The 7377-nt window shown below is 41.7% G+C and overlaps 1 long non-coding RNA gene across 2 annotated transcripts in view; it reads right to left on the bottom strand.

Moving 5' to 3' along the window:
• The window catches only part of LOC146351333 (uncharacterized), a 107880-nt gene extending 101104 nt beyond the window's left edge, over positions 1-6776 (bottom strand). For both annotated transcript variants that reach the window (XR_014788895.1, XR_014788894.1), the window contains exon 1: positions 6174-6776. This is a non-coding gene — a long non-coding RNA (uncharacterized LOC146351333). The remainder of the gene's footprint in view (positions 1-6173) is intronic.
• Positions 6777-7377: the final 601 nt, after the last annotated feature.

Consider the following 7377-nt stretch of genomic DNA (forward strand, 5'->3'; position numbering starts at 1 on the left):
TGTGTGAAAATGCAATTTTTTAAAAGTGCATTTTTAAAAGTGTGCACTTCCAAAGGTGTGAATTTTTTAAAGTGTGCATTTCTAACATACATACTTTGCTAATGCAAATGCAAGTTCAGGAATTTGCAAACACTTTTGGAGAACATGTGCTCCCATTCACATTCTCATTTGGGATTGTAAATGGGATGGTTTTGAGTGATTTGTGAACTGAAATTCCTGTACATCTGTATTAGGAGCTACCTCCACAGCAGCAGTCAATAGAAGCTGGAAACCAGTAGCCATGTGGAATAGAACCAGTAGTCAGGACTGAAGAGTAAGTCAGGGTCAAAGGACTTCTAGCTTGCTCCTCAATCTGCCTCCTGGTCTGTCCTTTAGTTCTTCTGACTTACTCTTTGAACCTGAGTGACTCCTGGCTCCATTGCAGAATTCCTAGATCCCCAGTTTCCCCAACCATCCAGCTGCTATTCCGACAGCTCCTAACAGACTGGTGGGCTCACATTGGCAGGTCCCCCTACAGCGATGGGTGGATGGTCCCTCATCTTCCTGTTCTACCCTCTGAATTCAGAGCTAGGGGACTGGACCTATTGGAGGACAGTGGCAGTGGACCTACTCCTTCAGTGAGTACTGGGCAGCCACCACTGTACTCTCCCACAATGCTCCAAAGCAGCATAGCATCGCTCCAGGTCACTGTGAACAATTACAAGGGCAGCTACCCAGCACACACTGAGCACCCAAAAATGAGGCCCAGGGCAGCAATATCAGCAGTGGTGGGTCCCCTCAGCAGGATGCTGCCTGCTGACACCAAGATGAGCAGAACCACCCAGAATATTGTACCTATAATAACTCTATAATGTATTATATTATATTAATATATATTTTATATTTACTTAAAATAGAAACTGGGTCACCTTCAGGCAATGGTGTCCTTAATGAACGATTTTGCTAACATGGAATCATGTTGCTATTCAGACTTTTTATGTACGCAGTGCAGCAATGGAACCCTTCAGAAATTATCTTACAACTGTAGAATCAAATTGCTCTGGGAGAATTTGTGTGCCTTTGTATTATTTATTTATTTATTTATTTATTTACTGAAACATTTATATGCTGCTTTTCAGCTCCCATAAAGGCCCCCAAGGTAGCTTGCAACAATAAAAATGTAATCCTGATACAATAAAAATGAGAACAGGAAAACCACTACAAAAACAAACAAAATAAAAGACAACATGCAGCTAAGTTAACATACAGTTACAATCCACTAAAAAACGGGTGAAATAAAAACATCTTGGCTACATGCCTACAACCCATTAACAAAGGGGTCAGTAATTCGTCTCTTGGGAGAGAGTTCCAGAACTGGAGTACTGACACCAAGAAGGCCCTATCTCATGTTTCCACGAGCCACATCTCTCTTGGTGGCCGAATGCAGAGATGACCATCTGTGATGGGCAAGGTCATGTGCAAGAAAGCAGTCCTTCAAGGCATTTAGGTTGCATGATTTTTAAATTGTGATTTGAATGTTTACATCTACAATATATACTCCAGGATACTGGAGAAAGGGAGGAAGATACTGGGTGTTTCCCCTTTTCCTTTTTGTAACAATACAATAGAGATTTCCTCCTTATTGGTACACAATCTTGGCAGAATTGTGCCAGTATTGAGAGGTCTCACATTTGTAAGACTGAGCTGGCAGAGATACCCTTGCATTTAATTCTAAACATTTATTTTCTGGAGCAGTGATTCATAGATCAGACTGAAAGTATGGCAGTACAAACACCCCAAAATTCAGTTTGATGATATTTCCAAGGAAGCTTAGCACTGTCTCATGTGAGGGAAAATGTGGTATTGAGCAGTTTTCAAACCATGTTTTTATGTCAACGGAGTCTCCGAGGAAATAACTTCCAGAATCAGTGGAAATGCAAAAGCATTTTCTCTGCAGCAAAGCAGGATACAAACCATTATTCTATTTCTTTGTAGGTGAAGAGGTCGCTACTGTGAGCCCAAACAGACACTTCTCAGACTGCGGGGGGGGGGGGATCATGAATAGTTTCAATATTTTCCCCCTGCCCACAGATAAATTGAAGTCAACTATGGAAGCCAACTCCTTGTTAGGTATAGAATTGAAAATCTGTATTATGGCTGATTCTTCTGGTCTGGAGCATTTATTAAGTGCAACTCAGAGCACATGTTATCAGAGGGCGAGGGGGGAGTAAGGCAAGCAGTAAAGGTTATTTTTAGAATTTGTTTCCTGCTGCTGCTGCTGCTGCAGTATATGGTGTCATAAAGTCTTAATCATTATCCCTTGCAGCCTCCCAATGTGAAGCTGAATAACAATTATTGAAAAACAACAATGGGAATACACAGAGAATCAGGTTTCTAAGTTTAAAACAAGTGTTAGATGTAAGTTCAAACATTACTTACATCTTGGGAAGCATGCACTGAAACAGAATTTATAATATTTGATGGTGCATTTCTAGGTTACAAAGCCCAAATATTAAGGCCCTCATGAAAAGCCATAATTTGTGTGTCCCCCTGTCCCCCCACCCCACCCCAGCCAATAGTGAAAATACCCATTGCATGCCAGCTTGGGAAGGTGAACAAATGCAAGATTCCAGAATGAAATTGATTAACTTTTGGCTTCCTTTTTCACTGAGTTACAGCTTAACGCAGTGTATAAGAAACATGTGTGCAATTCTATGTATGTTTATTCGGAATTCAGTTCAGTGGGACTTATGCCAGTGAAAGTGTGCATAGGATTGCAGCCTTAGAGTATTACTACAACAACCAAGATTGATTCACACAGCCAGGGCTGAGGAGTGGTCCACAAATTTTGACTTGATAGTTATCCATTATTTCTAGTGACTGCCCAGCATTCTCACTTCCTGGTCCACAGGTGTAAATTAAGCAGGTTTTCTTTTCCCTCTGATGCCTGGTGAGGAAGTTTTACAGGGGGGGGGGATGACTCCTCAGACCCATGACTCTACATCCCAGCACAAGACAATTCCAGTACTTTGAAAGAGGCAGTGTCTGCCATTCTTCATTGCCAGCAGATTTTAAGAGATGTTTCACCCCTGGGGCAAAGTATACTGGAGACTTTTCCTTTGGCTGCCAGAATTAAATTTCTGCTCACCACTGACAACCATGTTTGTGAACTTCTGAAGCTGAGCAGACCTGGTCTGAGTTGCACTCATTGTAAAGTAGTCATGTATTTGCCATACTCCCTTACACTGCAGAAATGTCCATTCCGTATGTGCCTCTTCTATAGTCACTTCTTGGTGGTGGTTTCCTTAAGCCTAGAAAGAAACTGCTTAAAGTTCCTAAGTGTAAGTCATGTAAGGCCACATGTACTCACATCATGTCCAGTAGAAAAAGCTGAAACACACAAAAAGCTTTATTATGACGTGTATCTCCACCATTCCTCCAAGGAACTCAAGGCAACATACATTAATGAAGGCAGTCTTCATTGGTATAGTGGCCAGCAGCATCATTCCCCCTGCCCCACCATCATGTGGATGATTGGGGCCTGTTTTCCCAATTGGGGAGCCTTTGCTTCTTTGGGGAGGGCCCATAGCTCAGTGGTAGAACAGAATGTCCCAGGTCCATCAAACCTATGACACTGATGCTACATCCCAGCACAAGAAACAGTCTGGCACCATTATGAAACAGGCAGTCTTTCAGTTCCTGCCATCTCCTGGTAGGGCTAGGAAAAAAATCCTGCCTGAAATCCTGGAAGGCCACAACCAGTCATGTCAACAATATTGGGCTAGATGGACTAATGATCTGACTTAGTATAAGGCAGCTTCCTCTGTTCATATGTCAAAGAACATAAGAACAAGCAAACATAGGAAGATCCATGCTGGTTTAAACTAAAGGCCCATCTAGTCCAGCATTCTTTTCTCAAGTAAGAAACCCACAGGTAGGACATGAATGCACCAATACGCTCCTACTCAGGTTCTCCAGCAACTGGTTTACGTACACATACTGCCTCTGATACTGGAGGTAGTGTATCGCCATCAGGACTAGTAGCCGTTGATAGCCCTATCTTCTATGAATGTGTCCAATACCCTTTTAAAGCCACCCAACTTGGTGGCCATCACTAGATCTTGTTTAACTGTGCACTCTGTAAAGAAGCACTTTCTTTTATCTATCCTGGTTTTCTCACCAATCAGTCTCATAGGATGACCCCGACTCTTAGTATTATGAGAGTGGGGGAAAAACTTTTCCCTACCCATTTTCTCCACACCATGCATAATTTTGTACACCCCTATCATCTCTCCTCACTCACCTTTTCTCTAAACTAAATAGCCCCAGATGTTGTAACATTTCCTCATAGGGGAGTTCCTTCTGCCCCTTGATCATTCCAGTTGCCCTTTTCTGCACTTTTCCACCTCTGCAATATCCTTTTTTAGGTGTGACCAGAACTGTACACAATATTCTAAATGTAGTCACACCATCGATTTGTATAAGGGTAGTATGATATTGGCAGTTTTACTTTCGATTCCTTTCCTAATTATGCCTAACATGGAATTTGCCTTTTTCACAGCAGCCACACACAGGGCTGACATTTTATCAAGCTATCCACCATATTCCCACGCTCTAGTTCTTCAGTCTCTTGGTCATTATCCACTAACTTAGATTCCACTGGCTTATATGTGAAGTTGTGATTTTTTGTCCCAACAAGTATCACCTTACACTTGCTTACATTGAACCTCATTTGCCATTTTGATGCCCATTCTCCCAGTCTGGAGTGATCCTTTTGGAGTTCTTTTTGTTTTAACCATCTAATAAATTGGTATCATCATTGGGCCATCTACACAGCACCGCTTTCAACATTCACTCCATCGTAACTGTGCAGAATTGCAGCTGTGAATTAGCTTCTGCTGCAGTACACCTGTGATTTACTGAGGACTTCTGCAATGGAAAAATCCACCATGCCCTGACACATGGCCATTAAAGCAAAGTAAACTGCAGCAGCCATGCTGCTCTCTTTTTTTACCATTATATTTAAATGCACAGCTATGTGACAGTGGGGGTATGACACTTCAGGTTTTAGTGGCTGTTTTGTATTTTAGGGGTTCTTTCGTGTCCGGATCTTTGTTAAGATGTGAGTAGTCTGCTCCTTTGTTAACATGCCAACTGTTTGTACACAATCACAGCAGCAGTCCTCCAGCCCCACACCCTCACGATGGTTCACACATGCGAAGGGGTGTGCCGACGTGAGAGATACATGCCTACCCATCATTCCAAAATGGATACCTTTGTGTTACTATACAGCTGCAAAGGAACAGGGAGGAACGGGGAGGAGTGAAATGGTATCACAGAGTGATGCATTCACTAAGCACGCCTACCCCATGCCCACTGCAAACTGCGAAGTCAGTTCAAGGAAGGGACAGACAGCTTAGCAACTGCGGTAAACCCGCAGCAAGCCAAAAAATAGCAGCAAAACACCTCTGCGAAAATCCTCATTTTCCCTGTGAAAACCCCTGTTAGACTGCGAAGTGGCAACTGCATCATATGTCCCAAAGGTCCATGGATCGCAGCAGCCCCGGAGTAAATGGCTCATGTAGATGGGGCCCAGGAAAGTTGGCCAACTCATTGCTCACTCCTAATTGCAGATCATTTATGAACAAGTTGAAAAGCATTGGTCCCAATACAGGTCCCTGTGAGACCCCACTGTTGCTATCTTTCCATTGGGAGAATTCATCATTTATTCCTACTCTCTCCTGAAAATGAGGTTCTGACCTTGCCCCAATGGATGAGAGAATGTAAATGACCCAAGGCCATTTAAAAATTCAATATATTTGAAAATGTATATTTTAAAACTCAAGTAGGGAAACAGTGAATGCCCTTCAACTTTTAAAACAAATGAAAACATGACACACAGAAAGTATTAAGGTATGAATGATGCATAGAGAAAAGTAAATGCAAAAGAACAACACATGAAAAAATAAAATATGAAACGTAACAATTACAGAGAAAATACAATTGAAACCATGAACCACAAAGCCATGTGACTGTTATGTGCAAAGATTATACCATGAACTGTTACTTAGCTCCACTTAAACTCCCACCAGTCCAGACTAGTTAAATGGAATTTTTAAAGTTTCCAACTATGTCACAATGTAATCCAAAATTTCAGTGAAAAGGAAGGAGGAAAAGAAAAAAAATATAGCTACCTGTCCAAAGCAGAGATCTGAGGAACAGGCTCCTGTGGACCCAGAGGAATATTGAAAAATATCTCTCCCAGGTCCAAGGTGTAAGACTCATCAAAGTCCATATGAGAAAATAAATCCAGGTAGGAAGTGAAGAAAATGTTTTAAAATGAACATCCCCAGTGAGTAAAATAAAATAAAATTCAGTGGGTAAACTGAATCTGTTCCAAAGTTTCTCAGGAGCCAAACATCTCAGGAGCCAAACATCCCCCAAAAGCTAGTTCGGAAAAGATGGCTAGCTGCAGCCTCAAAAACTGAAGGATGGACACAGTCAAAGTAAAAATAAAAAATAAAAAATCCCTCAAAAAGAAAGCAAATGTACGAACTATGGCCTAAAGGGCCCCCAAATAAGCAAAAATCTGTTGACAAAAACTGGGACAATGCAAAAAGAAAAACATCAACAAAACAAAGCAAAAGAAGTGAAACAAAGTGCCCCTCCTAGGGTGCAGTCACTTTTTGATCCACTGACTCCCCTAAAATTGTCTGCCATCTGATTGGACTTTTTCTTTTTTCCCAGTTGCCAACTAGAAATTTGGTTCTGAATTGGTGAATGAGATCATGTTGGGTGAGCAGAAACCTGCAAAAACAGTTTCTCATTGTTTTAGGCAGCTGATGTTACTCTAGGCTTTATCAAGATACAGGGGAACACTCTGGACTCATAGATCTGCTAGTCACAGGGAGTAGCAAAGACTGTAACTTCTTTTCATACTGATCCATTGTTCCATGGCTTGACCACAGCTTTGTTAGCATAAATGTATCTTAGAGTCCAGGCAGCAAAGGAAAGGCAGGTCTGCTTGTGAACCAAAGATTTACTTCCATTCCATGAAAGTAAATCTTTTATGGATCCCTTATAAGCCCTCTGTCACCATCTCCTGAACCCCCCAAAAGAGACCTAAGTAACATCTGCTTTCTGATCTATAACCACTTACTAATCATTAAGAGCACCTCTCCTCTTATTCCATGATTGCTGCGTTTGCTCAGGAGCCTTTGGTGAGGGACTTTGTCAAAAGCCTTTTGGAAGTCCAAGTAAACAATGTCTACTAGATTGCCCAGTCCGCATGTTTAATGACACTCTCAAAGAACTCTAAAAGATTAGTGAGACAGACAGGACTTACCTTTGCAGAAGCCATGTTGATTTTTTTTTCAGCAGGGCTTATCCTTCTATATG

This window comes from Heloderma suspectum, chromosome 3 (genome assembly GCF_057233095.1).
Source record: "Heloderma suspectum isolate Gila_16-S chromosome 3, 16-S_ref, whole genome shotgun sequence".
NCBI classification, from domain to species: Eukaryota; Metazoa; Chordata; class Lepidosauria; order Squamata; family Helodermatidae; genus Heloderma; species Heloderma suspectum.